A 16,719-nucleotide genomic window follows, 5' to 3' on the forward strand; every position below is an offset into this window, starting at 1 on the left:
TTCGAGTCGGAACCTAATCTACACCGATCTGCCCTAAATTCATACCAGACACTCCCCAGACCCCCCTCGTGACCAAATCATACTTGGTTTGGTCCGAATCTGACTAGGGAAGCATGAATCCCGGATCTAGTTTTCGAACCTTAGGGTTCCTCGTCACTGGTCCGTGTCTTGTTCGAGCCAAAGAAATTAAGGTCTAATGGACCTTAATCAAGGTGTTTCTCATCTGAGAAACACTTCGATTAAGGTCCGTTCAGCCTTAAGAAAAGCCTGATCGAGTCCGAGTTTAAGGTTTTGATTTTTCGGGATTTGAGGTGAGTTCTGTTCTCTTTTCTTTGTTCTTTAGTCCATATTTGTTTGAAAGGCTGTTATTGTTGTTGTGTAATGGTTATCCCCGAATTTTATCAACTATGCCCTGTCCACTTTGCCTGAACCTTTGTCGTTTGATTGAGTATCTTCTTCTACTTGTTCTGATAAGCGTGTATGTATGTATTTGTTGTGCAATAATTGAGCTTCAAATGTTGACTGAGCAATTGGTTCCTCGAATACCACTTTGCTCAGTCAGTATAATTCGAATCATGTGTCGATACTGTTAAATGTCTGATTTTTGGTTACGACTGTATGAGTTATAACTAGTATAGTCGAGTCGACAAATGTCGTCAATTAATTTCAGTAGTTCAAATGTTAACGATTGCACCTGTTGCTTGCTGCAACTTTGTTTGAATCAAAGTAAGGATCAAGTAGGTTCACTTATAGTTGCTATATTTGAATCTGAGGGTAGATTGTTAATTGAAATCTGAGTTGATGGCATGTGCACTTGTGCACAGCATGTGCATTGTGCACAACCTGTTTCCTGCATAAAAGGGCTTTGGATTTAAAAATGGTTTGACAGCATATGCTGTCAGATATATTCTACTGCTCATACTTTGCTTTAGTTTAAGAAGTATTAAACCTTTTAAAGGGTAAATCTGCCAGGGAATGTTGATGGGGGTTAATACTTAAATAACTAAGTGGAACTGAAAAGAAGAGGCACATGGGAGGGGTGTTCTTTTGGGTCTAAACAGGCTATTAAAATGATAAGGTTAAGGCTTATAAAAGGGGGGACATACAGAGATAAAAGAGAGAGAAAAAAAAGGGGCTGGAGACCTAAGGTTAGAGGAGAAAGATACACACACTGTGAGGATATAAGAGAAAAGAGAGAGCTGATAGAGATACACAGACAGAGCATACAGAGATAGAGAGAGACACTGAGAGGGAACACCTGAGAGTTCAAATTCTGAAAACAGAAACTGGAAAAGAATTCTTTTTTGATAACCCAAATAGATTTCAAAACTGAGGATTGACATTAGAATTTGAAAAGAAAGGAGATAGGGAAAGGGATATCACAAAGATCAGAAAGTGTCTTCTTCCTATTGTTTGTTCGATTCTCAGTTTTGTTCGAACTGTCCAAATCAGTTCTGCCTTCTTTCAAGTGTCGGCTAAGTCTATTGTTTGGATTTGTATTGTTTGTTTCTCCTGGAATTGGATTGCCTGGATCTCTGATTCCATACTACTGGGAATTTGTTTCATTCTGCCCTTCCTCCATTGGTTTTACTGGCCTCTTGCACTGGGATTTTTGTTCTATTGGTACCTGCTGTTACTGCTGCTGTTTGGTATCGCTTCTATTGCTCAACTGACTTCCCTACCTTCTTCATTATAAGCATTTCCTCAGGTACACATTTCGAATCTGTCTGATGTTGCAATGAAAGCTGAATCAAAAGATCTGAAGGAGTTATAATCACCTGTTGTATTGCTTACGAATTTGTTTTTATATAAATGTTGTTAAGATATGTAAGTTCCTGGACCGTTAGCCTAATAGAGATACATTAGTAAGGTTGTACTTAATTAAAGTTTATGCCAATCTGAAACTGTGACATTTTACTCGTTTAGTAGTACACAAGATGTAAACACAATCCATGAAATATGCAGCCATTCAATACGATTGTTAACTCAAACTAGCTCTTTCAGCACGCTTCGAATATGTAAGGGCAAATGGCTGTTTAGATCTAGCTAAAGATAATACAGTTTCAAACTCTTGAGTTTCAGTTTTCATTAGGCAGTTTATAGGATGAGTTTCAAATATCATTAGTCGCATTTTCAAATAAGCAATTTTAATTAATCTTGTCTGAATAAGTTAAAGTTAGGGAGCTCTTGTAACAGTCGTAGCATTTCATCAATCTCGTATACAATTCTTCTATCAAGTTAAAAGCATGTTTTCATGAGGTACAACGTTTCTTCACTCTGTAAATAATTAATCAGACGATTAACTAAAATCTGGATTTGGCCAAACATACAGTTGAATTAACATGCATCTTTTCTTCTATCTTTAGATAAACACATTAGAAATGTAGTCGCTTTAGGATGTTCCTTCTAAAATAATGAGACGAGCCTCGCCAAATGAAAAAATGTAAATTGCGGGGCCCTCAATAATTAACCATAATAAATATTTAGAATTCAGGATAGGCCGTTTTAGCGAATTTCATGGCTTCCTACAAAATAATAATGCGCTAGACTCTCTAGGCGCGACTTAATTAAATTACATTCTTAAACCCGGGTGCACATTGATGTGACCCGATTCCAAATCTCAACGGAGTCGAAGTGTGTTTAACAATTACGGGTGCATTGATTGCAACGTAGTTCGAGATACATTTTCACGACGTTGCAATTCTATAAAAATAAATGATAATAATCAAAGCGGTTTAAACTTAATAAAAGCACATAAGTCATAACATGTATTTAAATCAGATATTTAGCCATTATAACAATTTAAGCGACCGTGCTAGAACCACGGGATTCGAGGGTGCCTAACACCTTCCCTCGGGTCAACAGAATTCCTTACTTAGAATTTCTGGTTCGCAGACTTCATTTGGAAAAGTCGAATATTTTCCTCGATTTGGGATTCAAGATAAACCGGTGACTTGGGACACCAAAAGCCAAACCTTTCCCAAGTGGCGACTCTGAATTAAATAAATAATCTCATTTCGAATATTGTCACTTAAATTGGAAAAACTCCACCCGCGCATTTTTACCCTTCGGGGCCGGACGCGCCAAAAGGAGGTGTGACAGAAATAAGAGAGATTATCGATAACACGGGCATATTGGGAGCACATCCTGAGCTTTCAATGACTGTTGATAATGCAAATACAACAACTTTGCATAGTGCAGCAAACCAAATGCATATTGAGGTGGTGAATTATATCTATTAGAAGCAGAGAAAAGTTTGGCCACTATTGTTAAAAGTAAAGGGAAAACAACACTTCATTCTGCTGCCAGAAATGGACATTTGTCGAAGCAAAACTGATATTTCGGTTCTGGTTCAAATTGAGTGATTCCAAGCAGCGGAAATTGTTCTCCACTTCAAATACCATCGACCCACCAAGTTTTAGACAATTTCAATGCTGGAATAGTCTCCTCCAACCAACTGAATATGGCCGGCGAACACCAATTGGTCGAGCATGGAGCTACAGGCGTCCAAATTGAACAAGACCAATGCCAATTGACTCCAACTGAACAACTGATTGATGCCAAACGATCAAACAACAACTACAATGAATCAATCGTCACAACAATTCAAAAAACAAAATCTACAAAATTGCAGACACCAGGTGTTCGATAAAATGCTAAACTCAGGGAAGGGGAGAAAGAATTGGATAAAAATGTTGAAGAGAGAGAAAAAAAGAATTGGACAGGAAATGTTGGAGAGAGAGAAAAGCAAAGAAGAAAAGCTCACTTTGTTCGACATTGGAGGACAAACAATCAAGAAGAAGATGATAGGCAAAAAATGGCTCTGGGTGCCTTTTTAATAGGCCTCACGCTCCTTAAACGAGTGCAGCACACACACTTTAGTAAAAATTACCACATAGGATGAGCGGGGTTTAAAATGCTCAATTTTTAAGGGTAGAGGAGTTTGGTTGGCAAATTGTTAAGTTTGGGGACCGACATAACAAAGTGACACAAGTATAGATGTCATTTAGGCCATTCTGCCTTTATCTTTATTATATCACCCATGTTTGAGTAGTTAATTTAAGATAGTTAATTTCATTGTGTCTTTTTAATTTTTTTTTTTGTAAATAATTTTTGAATCTCCAAATTCTTTGGAGATTTATCCTAAAATTTGACACTTTGTTAATTTTTTGATGTTACATTGGAATTATCACAATGATTTGCTTCTCCTATTCTATATAAATAGAATAGATATTGTCTGAATTTTAATGAATAAAATCTTTATTAAATTAAAGGGACTTATATAGTCATCAAATAACTTTTTTGTTATATATTTTTTGTTTATTATATTATCCAATGTTTAGTATAATTATATTGTTAATAGAAATTATTAGCATATTACTTATTTAATATTTTTGTCTGCTAATTTTTTTATAATATAATAGAAGATATATATATTTATTACTCTTGAAAATATTTTTGTTTTAAATTTTATTATATTTTTCTCAATAATATTGTTTGAATTTAATAATAAACACTTTTTTATATCAAAAAAGAAAAACGAAATTAATTTTAAAAAATGAAATAAAGAAATTAACTAACTTAAACCAACCCTCACCCATGTTTGAGTAGTTAATTTTTTTTGTTAATTTTTAATAAATAATTTTTTTGTTATTAACTAATTATGCCATGTGGCTTTTTTTAGGCTACCACTTGGATTAATGTGATGCCTTTTCTTTGGCTTTTAATAATATATTGATGATAAAAAACCAAAAAAACAAAAGAAAAGAAAAAAAGAAACTAGCTAGTCTTGGTTGGTCATGTAATACTTGCATCAGTCATATTAAAAAGTCAGTTTACTGTCTAAATATTCAACAATTGAAATAGTTAGGACAATGGTTTCTCAAACAAAGCATGGAAATATCACTCATTCTTGTCAATCCCTTGATCAAGCTTCATACCAGCTAGTATTTCACCTTCAAACAACTCCTCTTCTCAGCTACTTCCTGCTAAACTAATAGTAAATAAAATTAATTATCTATTCAAACAAATAGAGAAAAAAGAAGGGAAAAAATGACAAGAAAAACTTACCACAAAAAATATTTTTGAAGAAATTAGAAGAAAAATTGAGGTAGCAACAGCAGCAAAAGTCAACAGCATGACGAAATACTTATAGTAATTTGAAGGCATGTCAGATGCTAAGGTTTCTTTCGTACCATCTTTTAGCAATGTCAATTCCTTGTTGATTGATCACGCCCAACTCTAGTCTTAAAAAAGATAAGCGATCGCTGCAAATATAATTCGATCTAAAAGTTCGGAGTCGAATTCCACAGAAAACTAAGGTTTCACTATAACTGCTCAATATCACTAAGAAGACAAGTTCGAACAATTCCTACATTATAAATATTAAGACTTTTATGTCTAACTAATTAACTAACAAATTAAAATAGTATATTAACAACTGGATACTAAGAGTTGGAGACAAGATTGGAAAAGGCTAGAGTTATAATTTTTCCAACTGTCGGAATCCTTCCCGCTATGTCTCCTACAATTTCGCCTAAGTTTTATCAACTGATCATGAGCACTCGACTTATCATAAGTCTCTCTCGAGCAACTGCAATAATGTATTAGTCATATTCTCTCGAATTACGCTAGCTCGCACTTCTTCACCGCTCTCTATGATCACGTCAAAGCTTCTTTATCTCTAATCCCGCTTTTAAACCCGCCGTATTGGTCTCACATATACCTTGGGAGTGACGTGAACGACTACAACCTAAATATGCACTCTTTCTCAAATAATACATAATAAATAGGCACAGTCAATTGATGGACATTCAATCAACAAACAATAAACACGTAGTTGAACAAGTAGGGATATTCAAACGCAAAAGTATATTAAAACGTAACAAGAATTCATCCTCCAAAAGGTTTCATGAAACCCTAGATAAGAGAGTAATATTCAAAAGCATTAAACTATAGATTAAAGAAGAACGAAGAGAATAACTCTTGTGATTTTTGCTCCAGAGTTCCGTAATCTTTTGTCTCTCCAACAGTGTCTCTCCCCTCTAAAAAGTAAGTTTAGGAGGTATTTATAAGGTAGGGTTGAGGTCTACATGTCCAAACATAACGAGGAAATAAAAGTGGCTCAGATAAGTTTCTTCGGCGCGAGGCACTATCAGAGGCACCAACATTACTCCGCGAGGCGCCAACATTTTCCCGTGAGGCGCCATCAGAGGCGCCAATGACAATGCCTTGGAAAAAGCCTTGCACTATCTATGGTCGTGACTTTTCATTGCCTTGCACGTTTTATTTTATTGCTCCATTTTGCAGCTTCGAGGTACCATTTCGTGCAACTTTTCTCCACTTCATGTCCAAGTATTCCTACACGTAAAATAAACTCAATTAAGCTCAATTGTTGCACGAATTATCATTCAAACAACAAGCAAGTAAGGTGAATAACGTCAAAATATATGAAATTATAGCACGACATCGTTGATCCTATATGTACATCTTCTGCATCCTAAAAATAGGACACATACAACAAAAACTATCACTTTGGAAAAATCAGAAAGGGGCATTAGCAGAGGCATAGCTAGGGTTGTCAAATTTGGTCCAAGCCCAAATGACCCGCACAACCGGCCTAAGGTTGGGCTGGTTATTGACTCGCTCATTTATTGAACTCAGCCCTTCTTAACCCAACCCATCTCAATGATGGGTCCTTCCCATGTGAAAGGAAGACAACTTCCGTTGACAAAGGTTGCACCATCCAAATCCAAGCTTGTCAAATAAATATTTGGTTGGCAAGGAAAAGTCAACAAGGGAAGGAAGACAAGTTTGGTTTACTATTATTGATGTCACCTCTGACATCTTTGAAAGGTTCTTCACCTCTATAAATAAGGAAGTATTCCTTCAATTGTTGGACACATCACACGGAGAGAAAGAGAGTGATTTATAGAGTAAGAAGCAAAATACTCTGTAAGGAAAAATATAGGGAGTTTGAGCGATATTTCTAATGAGGAGGAAAAATCAAAAGAGGGTTATTTCTTTTGAGTGTGTAGTGGTACTGGAGTATTTTACTCGGTACCACAAATTATAAATTCCTTGTTATAGTGAAATCAGTTGCTCCTCTCGGACCGCGATGTTTTCCTTATTCTGAAGGGTTTTCACGTAAAAATCTTGGTGTCCTTGTTTCTCTTATTATTACCGTTGGTTACTGTATTTTAGTAATCCACATTTATTACAGTCGTATATAGTGAATATTATTTTTGTAGGGGTTAATTTTTCTAACAACTGGTATTAAAGCATAGGTTCTGCACACAAAAATATTATTTACGGTCGATTTTACTCTGCAATAAAAAATGTCAGGAGTAAATATGAAGTAACAAGATTCAACGGTGATGACGATTTCTCCATATAACAAAGAAGGATGAAGGACCTACTCATCCAACAATGGTTAGACATTGCACTACATGGAAAAGAAACAAAGCCTGAAGTCATGAAAGCCGAGGATTGCACAGACATGGATAAGAAAATGGCTCGTGCAATCATACTGCACTTGTTCGATGAAATACTCAATAATGTTGGGAATAAAAATAGTGCATGTGGTATTTGGAAAATAATAGAAAGTCTATATATGTCCAAATCCTTAACAAATAAGTTATTTTTGAGAAAGCAACTTTATGCCATTCATATGAGTGAAGGTACAATTTTTTTGTCCCATTTAAATATGTTTAACGAGTTAATCATCCAGCTGGAAAACCTCAGAGAAACAATCACTGAAGTAGATAAGGCTATCATGCTTCTAAACTCGTTGCCATCTTCCTATGATAATTTGGAAACAACCATCCTATATGGTAGAGATACCATAGATTTAAAGGAGGTCACATCAGCTATCATACTCAATGATAAGATAAGGAAGAGCCCAAAAATTGGGGGCAGACTCTTATCATAGAAAACAGAGGAAGAAGTTTTTATAGAGCATCGAGTAGCCGTAATAAATCCAAAGCTCATGTAAAGTCCAGGAATCAATCAAAGAGTAGGAATTGCTACAGTTGCGTTCAACCCGGTCACTTCAAAAGAGAGTGCCCAAAGAAATGTCAAGGCGAGAGCAGTGACTAAAAGAATGATGACAACACAACAGCTGCAGTGCACAACGATAATTCGGTGGTTCTCTTCGTTCACGAGGAGGAAGAATGCTTGCAATTAGCAAGCCAAGAGTCAGAATGGGTGGTTGACACAATAGCATCCTACCATGCCACACCAGTAAGAGAATTTTTCTGTAGCTACAAAGCAGAAGACTTTGGAATGGTCAAGATGGGAAATACTAGTCACTCAAAAATTGTGGGGATTTGCGACATTTGTGTCAAGACAAATGTCGGATGCACATGAGTTCAAAAGATGTGTGGCACGTACCTGATCTGCGAATGAATTTGATTTCAGGGATTGCTCTAGATCGAGACGGGTACGATAATCACTTCGTCAATAGGAAGTGGAGACTCACCAAGGGATCATTGGAGAATACTAAAGTAGCTGCTCCCTACACGTTGTACAAAACTCTCACCAAACTAGATGGGGGAATAGTCACTTTTGGAGACAAATCAAAAGGAAATGTAATTAGAGTTGGAAGAGTTCCTCTCAGCTCAACATGTGATGTAGACGAAGTGTACCTGATTGATGAACTTTGCTACAACCTTCTCAATATCAGTCAACTATGTGACAATGATTATGAGGTTCGTTTTAAAAAACATAGTTGGTTTATTGAAGATGAATCAGGTAAAGTTATTCTTTCTGGAAATAGAGACAGGAATGTCTACACCATCAGTAACATAGATAGTCTTGGTAATCAAATTTGTCTAGCCTCTATGATTGATGATCCTTGGGTATGATACAGAAAACTTGGTCATGCCAGCATGCATACTATTCATAAACCAAAAATGATCCTGTCATTGGTCTTCCAAAACTAGAATTTTCAAAAGATCAAATATGTGATGCATGTCAACTAGGAAAACAAACTAGGTCCTCTTTTAAGGTTAAGAATATTGTTTCTACTACAAAACCTCTTCAACTCCTACATATGGACCTTTTTGGTCCAACTAGAACTGCTAACATAGGTGGTAGAAAATATACCTTTGTTATTGTAGATGATTTTTTGCGATTTACCCAGGTTATCTTTCTAAGTCATAAAGATGAGGTATTAAGGAACTTTGAAGTGTTCTCCAAGAAGGTGCAGTGGGAAAAAGGTTACTACATATCTTCCATAAGAAGTGATCGTGGAGGAGAATTTGAAAGCAAAACATTTGAGAACTTCTGTAATGATCAAGGGATCTCTCATAATTTTTCATCTCCAAGATCGCCGCAATAAAATGGAGTTGTAGAACTCAAAAATAGAACCTTGCAAGATATGTCAAGAATTATGATTGTGGAAAATTCACTTCCACACCTTCTAGGCAAAAGCTATAAGCACAACATGTTACATCATTAACAGATGCTTAATTCGACATATTCTCAAGAAGACTCCATATGAACTATGGAGAGGTAAAAGACCCAACATCAGTTATTTTCATCCTTTTGGCTACAAATGCTCCATTCACAACAATGGAAAAGGCAATCTTGGTAAGTTTGATCCTAAAAGCGATGAAACCCTCTGGTAGAGAATATGGAGTTTTTAATAAGCGTACCTTTCTATTGAAGAATCTATACATGTTGTTTTTATGGATACTAACCCTCGCTTAAGGAAAGAAAAACTTCCTGAAGATGAGAAAATTTCCATAGTTCCAAAGTCTATCAATACAGGTGAAAACTCTCATGATGAGGTGTCTGATCAGCAAGATAAGTCGACTAATAGTCCTACAGACAATCAGGAACCTTCTACAATTGATCAGTTAAATCCTGTTAAAAAGGAGCCAGTATCAGTTGTTCCAAATGAATGGAAAAATGAGTTGGATATCCACATAAGTACATATTGGAGATCCTCAGGAAGGAATGAAAACTAGAAGATCATTAAAGTATACATCAAATATTGCTCTCATATCCCAGTTCGAACCAAAAAATGTGGATGAGGCCATTGGGGGACAAAAGTTGGATAACTGCAATGAAAGAAGAGCTTGATTAATTTAAAAAAAAAAGGTATGGGAACTCATTCCTAAACTACCAAATGCATCCATTGTTGGAATAAAATGGGTGTACAGAAATAAGTTAAATGAATCAAGACAAGTAGTACGAAATAAAGCTAAACTAGTCGTTTAAGATTATTCACAACAAGAAGGAATTGATTACAAAGAGACCTTCGTCCCGGTTGCCAGTTTAGAATCTATTCGCATTCTATTAGCCTATGCTGCTCACAAATGTTTCAAACTATTTCATATGGATGTGAAAAGTGCTTTCTTAAATGGGTTCATCTCTGAGGAAGTATTTGTTAAACAACCTCCAGGATTTGTAAATGAATCATTTCCAAATCATGTGCACAAACTGTCCAAAGCACTGTACGATCTAAAGCAAGCTCCTAGAGCTTGGTATGAAAGACTGAGCTCATTCCTAGTCAAACATGAGTTTGACAGAGGTAATATTGACACTACTCTTTTTCTCAAATGATCGTCTGAAGGTAATTTAATTGTACAAATCTGCATAGATGATATTATTTTTGGCAGCACTAATCCTGTTTTATGTAAGGACTTTTCAAATATTATGAAAGGAAAATTTAAAATGAGTATGATGGGAGAATTAACCTTCTTCCTTGGGATTCAAATCAAGCAAGTACAGAAAAGTATTTTTATTAGTCAAACAAAGAACACAAGGGAGCTCATAAAAGAAATGGCATGCCTAATGCAAAGACCATAGAGACGTTTATGAGTCCGTCAACTACCTTGGATGAAGATAAAGATGGTAAAAGTGTTGATGAAATAATGTATCCAGGAATGATTGGTTCTCTACTTTATCTTATAGCTAGTCGACCAGATATTATATTCAGTGTTTGCAAATGTGCAAGATGTCAGTCAGCTCCTAAAGAGTCCCACTTGACTGCTGTTAAATGTATTATCAGATATTTGATAGGGACGGTCGACTATGGATTATGGTATGAAGGTTTAGATATCTTTGATCTCAAAGATTTTTCAGATGCAGATTTTGCAGGAGATAAAATTGACAGGAAAAGTACGAGTGAAACGTGCCAAATACTTGAAAAATCTCTTATATCTTGGCACAACAAGAAACAAAGTTGTATAGCCCTATCTACTACTGAAGTAGAATATTTGGTTGTAGGCAACTGCTGCACACAAGTCCTATGGATTATGCATCTACTATTAGATTATGATTTGCGCCTTAACTGCGTTCCTATTATGTGTGATAACACGTTGCTATTTGTCTATCAAAAAATTTGTGCATCATTCTAGGGCTAAGCATATTGAGATTAAGCATCATTTTATACGTGATCATGTTGCTTAAGGTGATATTGTATTAGAATTTGTCAATACTGAAAATCCGTTAGCGGATATTTTTACAAAATCATTACTTAAAAAAAGATTATATTTTCATCGTAACAAAATTGGTATTTGTACAATTCCCGTATAACTGTGCAAAGTGTTTTCTATAAATTGTCTAAGTTTATAATTGTTTCCCCATAAATATTCTTTGTAATTTTTGCTCAAAAATAGTTTTAGTACTTGATTAGTCTGTACATGCTTTAATTGTGAACTGACAGCGGGCTTGCAGAAGGAAACTTTTCAGTTGCTCTTCACATGTCTCTCGGAGAATCGAGGTGTCCATTCAAACCCTTTTTAACCCCATCTCCCTCGATCATATCTCTCATTCTCTCAAAGAAACTCGGTCTCTATCTCTTTGTTTTCTTTTACTCATGGACAAAACCAAACCCTCTCCTTCCTCCTCCATGCCCAGAAGAAGCCATCGCTTTAAGAAAAACTATCAAACTATTGATCTTGTTGATGTAGAATCCTCAGAAAGCACAGACCATCTATTGACCGAGGATGATTCCAGTGATTCTCAAGAAGATATTATCATCTCCCAAAAGAAGGCAGGAAAATGTCCAATGGAGTCCATCCCCAAACAATCTTCTCAAAAAAAAAAGGAAAAGCTAAAAGTATAGAGTTTGGCCCTGAAGACAAGATGAATTTCTATGGCCCCGAAGAGAAGGCTAGGTTTGTTGCTTTCAAAGGAAAGTCAATTACTTTTGGTCGCACTGTAAGTTTGAAATCTATGCAAAAATCTCAATGTGATGTTATTTCTGTGTTTGAAACTCAGAAGCTTGTCTCTCTATTTGCTTTGGTGACACTGTCTATGAAGAGCCTGTGTATATGTTTTATGCAAATCTGTTTGTGAATGATAAAGATGATCTAGAATCCATGGTTTTAGGAACTTGCATTATTCTTGACGGTATCAGTTTGAGAAAATATTTGCAACAACGTTTGTTGGGTATAGTATGTTTGTGCAACATTTTGGCCTAATAACTTTGAAATGTCATTTAAGGAAGCCAAAAGTATGTTGTCTGAAAATCCCCCTCATATTGGTCCAAAAAGTTTGAAATTTGAACACCGTGTACTAGCCCACATTATTGCTACCCTGTACTGGTTCACTTATTACTCTGTCTCTCAGAGATGTATTTGTTTTGTACTATTTGGTAATGGGAAGGGCATAAATTGATTTTCCTGGGTACGTTAGTACAAGCTTGAAAGCATTAGGGATGTTTCATCTTCTGTGAACAGTTTGCCCTATGGTTTACTGATCTCTCACATCTTGAAAGTTATGAAAGTGGATCTGTCTTTCTATGCTCCTAAAATCATCTCAAGCACATATGACAAGACTGCCTTTGCCATGACGGGATATACCCTGATTGAGGAAACTTAGCTTAAGAAAGACAAAAGCACCTGAATTCATCCCTCATCAAAGAACTGGAGGGATTAAATCTGAAGCCATCAAATCCTCTTCCTTAGATCAGTTGCTGCTCATGCAGCAAAATATTACAGGTATCAAGGAATTGCTAACCTCTATGCAGGAACATGCGGACAAGATCAAGGAAGTAACCAAAGAGACTAGAGTAGATGTGGCTAGGCTAAGGATCACTCTCCAAACCACAAAGAGGCAAGGAATCATGGCTATGCAGGATGTAACTGAGAAGCTGACTAAAGTCACCAAACATGCTGATGCCTCTTATGACATTTTCTGCACCAAAGTGATCAACGCCCCAAAGTATTTCCTTGGAAAGAATTAAGTGTCTGGGATGTTTAGACAATCTTTTTATATTGTTTTATGTGGTGGATGTTAAAACAGTTTCTTTTGGTTGTGTCTGGATGGGCATGACAGTCGACTATGTGCAGTATAACTGCTAGCTGTATATATTTTTTGCCTACTTAACTAGTACTATTATTGGCAATTGTTCGTTTTGCTCGTTTTTATTGATGTCAAAAGGGGAGAAGAAAAAAAGAGTACAAAAATAGAGGGAGCAACAAACAAGGAAGATCTCCAAGACAGGGGGAGAACAAAGTACACTCACAAAAGGGAAGTATCCCCTAAATTAGTCGAACTCTTTTTAGATTATTGTCATCATCAAAAAGGGGGAGATTGTTAAGTTTAGAATTTTAATAATGTTAAATAATCTAAAGAATCCTTGACTAATGACATCTCATTGTATGCAAATTTGGAGAGTAATGACGATGATGAAAGGGAAGAAGATCATACTCAACGACTATGTATTTTGACCTTTACCTTGCATGGAAAAAGAATCAATCAATCAAAGAGCAAACAAGGAAAGTCAATCAGTCAGCCTTATCAAAGATCTTCAAGCACGCAAGAACGAAAAGAGATCTAATCAAGACTAGAGACCACATCTAGAACAATCTGCGGAAGCTCTAATCAAGGAGAAATGGAGGAAGCAATTCGTCAAAAAAGGTTGAATCTAGCTACCATTTCAAGCTATATTCATGAGGCTACCGTTGGGTCTCACTCTTAGATGCCTATGCCTCACAAGGAAAGATATCCAATAATTACAACCATACAATCCGAGAAGACAAGGAAATAGAAGACTCATCGAGCTATAAAAGAAGAAGTAGAACGACATCCAAAGGCACGCAACTACATCATATGTTTCTATGCCTTTCTAGTTCTTAGTACAAACACTGTATTCTTAAGTCTACAAGTGTCACAAAAGATAGGAAGAGTTAGAAAATAAAATGACAGTTGTGTCAACATTAGAAAGAAACATTTTTGTTGTATATCGTTGGTGGTGAACGTACTAAAACCATCACTGTTGTAAACTCTTATTAAAGATCTAAACTAACCCTTAAGGCTCAAGGAAATTGGACATAGGTACCACACCGGTACTGAACCAGTATAAAAACTACTATGCCTTCTTTACTTTTTTGTCTGCTCAGTTTATTTCTGTTGCGATCAAATACTGTGTAAAGTCTATTTGACTAATTTCCTACATAGACAACTAAGGTCTTTAAATTGGTTACAATTCATCCTCCCCCGATACTTTTATGCTGGGGATCCATCATAATATGCTGGAAGTTTATCTACAAGAACTCCATAATCCCGTATATTATGCCGGAACTTTGCATGTGCTAGAGTTCTATTACAATATGATGGAAATTTTTACACAGCTCTATAATCCAGTATATTATTATAATACCTTATAATTTAATAAGGATAATAAAGTCTTTAGCCCAAAAAAACAAAAGAGAAGTAATAAAGAATAGGAGTATTTATGGGCTAAAGCCCATTGGAAAGAAATAACGAAAGAGCAAGGCCGATGTGCACAAACAGCCACTAACAACACCTGTCTTTATTTTAAAGCCAGTGTTTTAAATGTCTTTAGTCTTTAGCCACTGGTTTAATAAACTTATACCTGACTGGACGAAAATACCCTTTTGCTATAACTTATACTTATGCTTTTATTAACGATCAGCAGCAGCAACATCGCTAAATTACTTCACTGTGATCATCGAAATTGCAGAAGATTCTCTTCCGATTTCAAACTATAGAATTCAACATTCTCATCCAAAAATCGACATAGATTTATAGTACGTTATACTTTTATGTGTTTCTATTGATTTTTATTTCGACATAGTTATACTTTTTCCGATTTCTATTGATTTTTATACAGTAAGAAGAAATTTGATTTTTTTTGAATTTCTGGATTGATAAAGTTAAGGACATCGCGTCTTGTGATAATTCTATAAAAATTGAGCACATAATATTTAAGGACATAATGTCCTGATTTTACAAATTGAATTGAAAAAGCTAAGGACACAACGTCCTTAACTTTGTTGATGTTCTTCTGTATATTAAGCACATATTGTCATAGTTTTGCAAATTATTTTGAAAAAGTTAAGGACACTTGGTCCTGAACTTTGACTTACATGTTCAATATTTAAGGACAGTTGGTCCATAACTTATAGTTATTAGTTAAAAAGTTAAGGATAGGTAGTCCTTAACTTCAACTTTCAAGTTCAAAAGTTAAGGACAAGAGTCCTTAAGTTTGACTTGCAGGTTCAAAAGTTAAGGACATGAAGTCCTTAAGTTTGAATTACAAGTTAATTCTATAAAAATTGAGCACATAATATTAAGGACTACCTGTCCTTAACTTTGAAAATTGAAACTCAAACTTGGTCCTGAACTTTGACTTACATGTTCAATATTTAAGGAGAGTTGGTCCTTAACTTACAGTTATAAGTTAAAAAGTTAAGGAGAGGTAGTCCTTAACTTTGGGTTTCAAGTTCAAAAGTTAAGGACAGGAGTCCTTAGGTTTGACTTGCAGGTTCAAAAGTTAAGGACATGCAGTCCTTGAGTTTGAATTACAAGTTCAAAAGTTAAGGACATGCAGTCCTTAAGTTTGAATTCCAAGTTCAAATGTTAAGGACACTTGGTCCTTAACTTGGTCTTGAACTTACAGTACTTGTTCTTAATTATACAAGGATTGCATTATAAAATATGTCCTGAGTTTCCCATTCTCTTAACTTGCAGGATGGAAACTATATGCATTATAGTTGCTTTAATGGTAGATGGACTGAAGAGTATAAATATCTTGATCATCAAACAAAGCTTGTTCTAGTAACTGAGGCAATTCGGTTTGAAGATTTCATTAAACAGATCTTTGAAGTTATTGAATTGGATAGATACAAGTTTGAAGCAGTGATATGGTTTGATATCAACCTTGGAACAAGTAAGGGAATGCTTGTATCCAAAGATTTAGATCTTCACACATGTATAGAGTTACTAAAAACTCATTCACTCTTCAAGGGCTGTCATTTCATTGTTGATATTTCGGAAAGAATTTTTGGATCAACAAGCAACAAACATGCAAACATAGAAACTCAACATGACAATCAAAACAAATGCCAACAAATAATGGAAATAGATATGGTTGAAGCTCAAGCAATAACTGAAGAGGTGCTTCAAACACATGTCAACAGAGAAACTCAACATGACAATCAAAACAAATGCCAACACATAATGGAAATAGATATGGTTAAAGCTCAACCAATAACTGAAGAGGTGCTTCAAACATTTAATTCTATTCAAGTAGAAGGACAAAGCATTATAGAGATTGACAATGAACAAGTTTTGGGTATTCAAGTCTTAGAGAGTGCACTGGTAATCAAAGAAGTTACTGAAAAAACCTCTACTCAACTAACTAGATGAAGATCAAATTTGAAACAAAAAGAATCCCCGACTATGATATTAAGAGAAAATGCTTCGTTGGATGAAATAAAAGTGGGATCAGTACTTGAC

The sequence above is a fragment of the Nicotiana sylvestris genome, chromosome 5 (assembly GCF_000393655.2).
Source record: "Nicotiana sylvestris chromosome 5, ASM39365v2, whole genome shotgun sequence".
In the NCBI taxonomy this organism is placed as follows: Eukaryota; Viridiplantae; Streptophyta; class Magnoliopsida; order Solanales; family Solanaceae; genus Nicotiana; species Nicotiana sylvestris.